This window comes from Xyrauchen texanus, chromosome 45 (genome assembly GCF_025860055.1).
Source record: "Xyrauchen texanus isolate HMW12.3.18 chromosome 45, RBS_HiC_50CHRs, whole genome shotgun sequence".
NCBI lineage: Eukaryota > Metazoa > Chordata > Actinopteri > Cypriniformes > Catostomidae > Xyrauchen > Xyrauchen texanus.
The window spans coordinates 1,829,322-1,836,711 of NC_068320.1; the positions used below are offsets into that span (position 1 = coordinate 1,829,322).

The 7,390-nt window shown below is 43.7% G+C and overlaps 1 non-coding gene across 1 annotated transcript; it reads left to right on the forward strand.

Moving 5' to 3' along the window:
- The first annotated feature begins 5,296 nt into the window (after positions 1-5,296).
- On the forward strand, positions 5,297-5,370 carry trnam-cau (transfer RNA methionine (anticodon CAU)). Its single transcript has one exon. It is a non-coding gene; the product is annotated as a tRNA-Met (tRNA).
- The last annotated feature ends 2,020 nt before the right edge of the window (positions 5,371-7,390 follow it).

Genomic DNA, 7,390 nt, shown 5'->3' on the forward strand with positions numbered 1-7,390 from the left:
CTCCAGGATAATTACAGCACATTGCCTTTACCTGGAAAGGAGAAATTGTGACAACCACAATGCAGCAGTCTTAGACCGCTCAGCCAACCTGGCACATAAGAATGAAATAATTTACCCCTTTCGAGCCAAACTGAAGGACAGTGAGCTATAAGCTAAAGATTTCACTGCTAAACAGGATTCTGCAACGTGCCTCGTTAGCGCAGTTAGGCAGCGCGTCAGTCTCATAACCTGAAGGTCGAGAGTTCGAGACTCACACGAGGCAGAATGAAGCTTTTTAGTTTGGACAAAGGAGACACTTTTTTTCTCACAACACAGCATTTTTTCCAAGCATCTTCGGATCCTCTGGAGGGCTGAAATGTATCAGGCCCTCCCTGGTGGTCTAACTGTTAGGATGCTGTGCTCTCACTGCTACAATCTGGCTTTGATTTCCATTCAGGGGAAAAAAATGTCCACGCTAAATACTGGCATCTTCGACACACATTTGAGTTTGAGGGAAAGTCAAGTAGTGCCTCCATGAGTCAAAAAACAAGTTCCTTCTAGACATAATCAAACCAGCATCCTAAGGACAAACAGTGGACTGTCTAGAGTACTCCTCTCTACCTTCTGAGTTACAGTGGGGTATGGGCTACTATGGTGCGTGTTCCTAATTTAACCAGCTACCTTTTATACTAGATTGGTCATATATAGTGCCATGACTGACAAAAATGCATCCTGCTGAACCAGCCAGGAGTCAAACCAGCATCCTAAGGACAAACAGTGGACTGTCTAGAGTACTCCTCTCTACCTTCTGAGTTACAGTGGGGTATGGGCTACTATGGTGTGTGTTCCTAATTTAACCAGCTACCTTTTATACTAGATTGGTCATATATAGTGCCATGACTGACAAAAATGCATCCTGCTGAACCAGCCAGGAGTCAAACCTAGAATCTTCTGATCTGTAGTCAGACATGTTGTACATTGCACCACTGGCCCACCACAAAATAATTTGCTGCTTCCAGAGTGGAGGGGTGCCCATTGATGTGGAATGTTTGAAATGTGCCACTTTCCTGAGTGTCATGAAAAGTGTGGAAAGAATGACAACTACTTCACTTTTCGGGGCTCCAGGATAATTACAGCACATTGCCTTTACCTGGAAAGGAGAAATTGTGACAACCACAATGCAGCAGTCTTAGACCGCTCAGCCAACCTGGCACATAAGAATGAAATAATTTACCCCTTTCGAGCCAAACTGAAGGACAGTGAGCTATAAGCTAAAGATTTCACTGCTAAACAGGATTCTGCAACGTGCCTCGTTAGCGCAGTTAGGCAGCGCGTCAGTCTCATAACCTGAAGGTCGAGAGTTCGAGACTCACACGAGGCAGAATGAAGCTTTTTAGTTTGGACAAAGGAGACACTTTTTTTCTCACAACACAGCATTTTTTCCAAGCATCTTGGAACCTCTGGAGGGCTGAAATGTATCAGGCCCTCCCTGGTGGTCTAACTGTTAGGATGCTGTGCTCTCACTGCTACAATCTGGCTTTGATTTCCATTCAGGGGAAAAAAATGTCCACGCTAAATACTGGCATCTTCGACACACAGTTGAGTTTGAGGGAAAGTCAAGTAGTGCCTCCATGAGTCAAAAAACAAGTTCCTTCTAGACATAATCAAACCAGCATCCTAAGGACAAACAGTGGACTGTCTAGAGTACTCCTCTCTACCTTCTGAGTTACAGTGGGGTATGGGCTACTATGGTGCGTGTTCCTAATTTAACCAGCTACCTTTTATACTAGATTGGTCATATATAGTGCCATGACTGACAAAAAATGCATCCTGCTGAACCAGCCAGGAGTCAAACCAGCATCCTAAGGACAAACAGTGGACTGTCTAGAGTACTCCTCTCTACCTTCTGAGTTACAGTGGGGTATGGGCTACTATGGTGTGTGTTCCTAATTTAACCAGCTACCTTTTATACTAGATTGGTCATATATAGTGCCATGACTGACAAAAAATGCATCCTGCTGAACCAGCCAGGAGTCAAACCTAGAATCTTCTGATCTGTAGTCAGACATGTTGTACATTGCACCACTGGCCCACCACAAACTAGTTTGCTGCTTCCAGAGTGGAGGGGTGCCCATTGATATGGAATGTTTGAAATGTGCCACTTTCCTGAATGTCATAAAAATTGTGGAAAGAATGACAACTACTTCACTTTTCGGGGCTCCAGGATAATTACAGCACATTGCCTTTACCTGGAAAGGAGAAATTGTGACAACCACAATGCAGCAGTCTCAGCCAACCTGGCAAATATGAAATAATTTGCCCTTTCGAGCCAAACTGAAGGACAGTGAGCTATAAGCTAAAGGTTTCACTGCTAAATAGGATTGTGCAATGTGCCTCGTTGGCGCAGTTAGGCAGTGCGTCAGTCTCATAATCTGAAGATCGTGAGTTTGAGCCTCACACTAGGCAGAATGAAGCTTTTTAGTTTGGACAAAGGAGACACTTTTTTTCTCACAACACAGCATTTTTTCCAAGCATCTTCGGATCCTCTGGAGGGCTGAAATGTATCAGGCCCTCCCTGGTGGTCTAACTGTTAGGATTCTGTGCTCTCACTGCTGCAATCTGGCTTTGATTCCCATTCAGGGTAAAAACAATGTCCATGCTAAAAGCTGGCATCTATGACACACAGTTGAGTTTGAGGGAAAGTCAAGTAGTGCCTCCATGAGTCAAAAAACAAGTTCCTTCTAGACATAATCAAACCAGCATCCTAAGGACAAACAGTGGACTGTCTAGAGTACTCCTCTCTACCTTCTGAGTTACAGTGGGGTATGGGCTACTATGGTGCGTGTTCCTAATTTAACCAGCTACCTTTTATACTAGATTGGTCATATATAGTGCCATGACTGACAAAAAATGCATCCTGCTGAACCAGCCAGGAGTCAAACCAGCATCCTAAGGACAAACAGTGGACTGTCTAGAGTACTCCTCTCTACCTTCTGAGTTACAGTGGGATATGGGCTACTATGGTGCATGTTCCTAATTTAACCAGCTACCTTTTATACTAGATTGGTCATATATAGTGCCATGACTGACAAAAAATGCATCCTGCTGAACCAGCCAGGAGTCAAACCTAGAATCTTCTGATCTGTAGTCAGACATGTTGTACATTGCACCACTGGCCCACCACAAACTAGTTTGCTGCTTCCAGAGTGGAGGGGTGCTCATTGATGTGGAATGTTTGAAATGTGCCACTTTCCTGAATGTCATAAAAATTGTGGAAAGAATGACAACTACTTCACTTTTCGGGGCTCCAGGATAATTACAGCACATTGCCTTTACCTGGAAAGGAGAAATTGTGACAACCACAATGCAGCAGTCTCAGCCAACCTGGCAAATATGAAATAATTTGCCCCTTTCGAGCCAAACTGAAGGACAGTGAGCTATAAGCTAAAGGTTTCACTGCTAAATAGGATTGTGCAATGTGCCTCGTTGGCGCAGTTAGGCAGTGCGTCAGTCTCATAATCTGAAGATCGTGAGTTTGAGCCTCACACTAGGCAGAATGAAGCTTTTTAGTTTGGACAAAGGAGACACTTTTTTCTCACAACACAGCATTTTTTCCAAGCATCTTCGGATCCTCTGGAGGGCTGAAATGTATCAGGCCCTCCCTGGTGGTCTAACTGTTAGGATGCTGTGCTCTCACTGCTGCAATCTGGCTTTGATTCCCATTCAGGGTTAAAAAAAAAATGGCCACGCTAAATGCTGGCATCTTCGACAAACAGTTGAGTTTGAGGGAAAGGCAATTAGTGCCTCCATGAGTCAAAAAACAAGTTCCTTCTAGACATAATCAAAACAGCATCCTAAGGACAAACAGTGGACTGTCTAGAGTACTCCACTCTACCTTCTGAGTTACAGTGGGGTATGGGCAACTATGGTGCATGTTCCTAATTTAACCAGCTACCGGTTATACTAGATTGGTCATATATATAGTGCCATGACTGATAAAAAATTAATCCCGCTAAACCAGCCAGAAGTCAAACCTAGAATCTTCTGAGCCGTAGTCAGACGTGTTGTCCATTGCACCACTGGCCCACCACAAACTAATTTGCTGCTTCCAGAGTGGAGGGGTGCCCATTGATGTGGAATGTTTGAAATGTGCCACTTTCCTGAGTGTCATGAAAAGTGTGGAAAGAATGACAACTACTTCACTTTTCGGGGCTCCAGGATAATTACAGCACATTGACTTTACCTGGAAAGGAGAAATTGTGACAACCACAATGCAGCAGTCTTACACCGCTCAGCCAACCTGGCACATAAGAATGAAATAATTTGCCCCTTTCGAGCCAAACTGAAGGACAGTGAGTTATAAGCTAAAGGTTTCACTGCTAAACAGGTTTCTGCAACGTACCTCGTTGGCGCAGTTAGGCAGCGTGTCAGTCTCATAATCTGAAGGTTGTGAGTTTGAGACTCACACTAGGCAGAATGAAGCTTTTTAGTTTGGACAAAGGAGACTCTTTTTTCTCACAACACAGCATTTTTTCCAAGCATCTTCGGATCCTCTGGAGGGCTGAAATGTATCAAGCCCTCCCTGGTGGTCTAACTGTTAGGATGCTGTGCTCTCACTGCTGCAATCTGGCTTTGATTCCCATTCAAAATTAAAAAAAATGTCCACGCTAAAAGCTGGCATCTACGACACACAGTTGACTTTGAGGGAAAGTCAAGTAGTGCCTCCATGAGTCAAAAAACAAGTTCCTTCTAGACATAATCAATACAGCATCCAAAGGACAAACAGTGGACTGTCTAGAGTACTTCACTCTACCTTCTGAGTTACAGTGGGGTATGGGCTACTATGGTGCCTGTTCCTAATTTACCCTGCTACCTGTTATACTAGATTGGTCATATATAGTGCCATGACTGACAAATAAGTAATCCTGCTGTACCAGCCAGGAGTCAAACCTAGAATCTTGTGATCCGCAGATAGACGTGTTTTACATTGCACCACTGGCACACCATAAACTAATTTGCTGCTTCCAGAGTGGAGGGGTGCCCATTGTTGTTGAATGTTTGAAATGTGCCACTTTCCTGAGTGTCATGAAAAGTGTGGAAAGAATGACAACTACTTCACTTTTCGGGGCTACAGGATAATTACAGCACATTGCCTTTACCTGGAAAGGAGAAATTGTGACAAACCACAATGCAGCAGTCTTAGACTGCTCAGCCAACCTGGCACATAAGAATGAAATAATTTGCCCCTTTCGAGCCAAACCGAAGGACAGTGAGCTATGAGCTAAAGGTTTCACTGCTAAACAGGTTTCTGCAACGTGCCTCGTTGGCGCAGTTAGGCAGCGTGTCAGTCTCATAATCTAAAGGTTGTGAGTTCAAGCCTCACACGGGGCAAAGTGAAGCTTTTTAGTTTGGACAAAGGAGACAATTTTTTCTCACAACACAGCATTTTTTCCAAGCATCTTCGGATCCTCTGGAGGGATGAAATGTATCAGGCTCTCCCTGGTGGTCTAACTGTTAGGATGCTGTGCTCTCACTGCTGCAATCTGGCTTTGATTCCCATTCAGGGTTAAAAAAAAAAATGGCCACGCTAAATACTGGCATCTTCGACAAACAGTTGAGTTTGAGGGAAAGGCAATTAGTGCCTCCATGAGTCAAAAAACAAGTTCCTTCTAGACATAATCAAAACAGCATCCTAAGGACAAACTGTGACAGTTACAGTGGGGTATGGGCTACTATGGTGCGTGTTCCTAATTTACCCAGCTACCGGTTATACTAGATTGGTCATATTGTAACACTCCACAATATTAAAAAGTTGAGTATTAACAAAATAATGGGAACAAAATTTCCATTTCTATTTAAACTATGGAGTAGAAAAAAGTATTACTCAATACTGTTGAATAAACAATCAACCCAAGTGTATTTACAAAACAAAAGAACATTTACAATAATACAAGGCAATCGCATGTAAGTGATGTGTATGTATGTGTGTGTAAAAGTATCATCCAGCGTGCACAGAGTTAATGGCAGAGTTCAGATCAGCCTCACCGGTAACTTTGTGACGTCCGTGAGCAAGATCAAATGAAGAAGATAACTGGCTTTAGTCCTCCGATAAAAGTAATCCAGGCTGCGAGCCCAACGAAAATACTCCTCTGAGGAAGGGCGACCCCGCGCTTCCAAGTCAGTCAGCAATAATCCAACAATGAATAAAAAAGTTTGTGAATGAGAGTACGCTCTCCCGAAGACCGGCATACCGGTTCCTTATATGGAAACTCAAAGTCTCTTCCTGTTTACTTGACAGGTCATCACGTGACGCGAAGTCACGAGAAGTTATCGCGCGAACAGAAATCGGGGTCAAATCCACAACAGCTAAGGCAAATACAGCATACAGGGGAAAGCAATAAAACTAATTGCATATAATGACTAAACATACTTAGTTTTTTGTCATTAACCTTATTTAAAAACTTCCCCTTATGTGGCCACGCTACATAGATCCCCCCCCAGCCATCGGCATTGGAGGATATCGTCCCTACCAGCATTTCAGGTTAACCACATTTAAAATATCTGTTTTATATGGGTCACCCCAACGAACTGTGTAATTTATTGGCCCCATTTTTTTTATTATTTCAGCTAGTCCCTCCCACTTGGGCGCTAGCTTAGCAGAGTATTTATTCGAGGAAGACGAGAGAGGGTGAGTTTTAATCCAGACTAGATCACCCGGCTGAAACTGCGCATCTTTCCATCGGGCATTATAATACCTAGCTTGTCTGGCTTGTTGCACCCCTACTCGGAGCTTTACCTCCTCTGCCATGATGTTCTGTCTTTCAACTAGATTATATGAGGTTTGGTCAGGAGTGGGGGGTTTGAGGATTAACCTCTCTAGTGGACCGTGAAGCTGTCTGCCCAGCATTAATTCAGCCGGAGCTCTACCTGTGGTTTCTTGGTGTGCCGTGTTGATAGCAAACCTTAGCTCAGGTAACTACTGGTCCCATATTTGATGATATTGTCCCACATATGACGCAATCATAGTTTTCACTGTCTTGTTTATTCTTTCTGTCAGGTTTGTTTGAGGGTGATAACTGGTAGTGAGTTTTTGGATGCTTCCCCAGGACTTGCATAGCTCTGACAGTACGTTGGAAGTGAATTGTGCTCCCCGGTCAGATATGATGTATTTAGGGACCCCCCATCGGGTGAAGATTTCTTCCCTGAGAATTTTGACGATCTTCTGTGTTTTACTATCTCTAAGGGGGAACATCTCTACCCATTTGGTGTAATAGTCAACTACCACCAGAAGGTAAGTGTTCTGTTACTTACTGAGAGGAAAAGGTCCCATAAAATCCATCCCCAAAGTGTGACCTGGTTCTGTCACTTGCGTATGCTGTAGGAAGCCGCTGGGTTTTGTATTGTCGTGTTT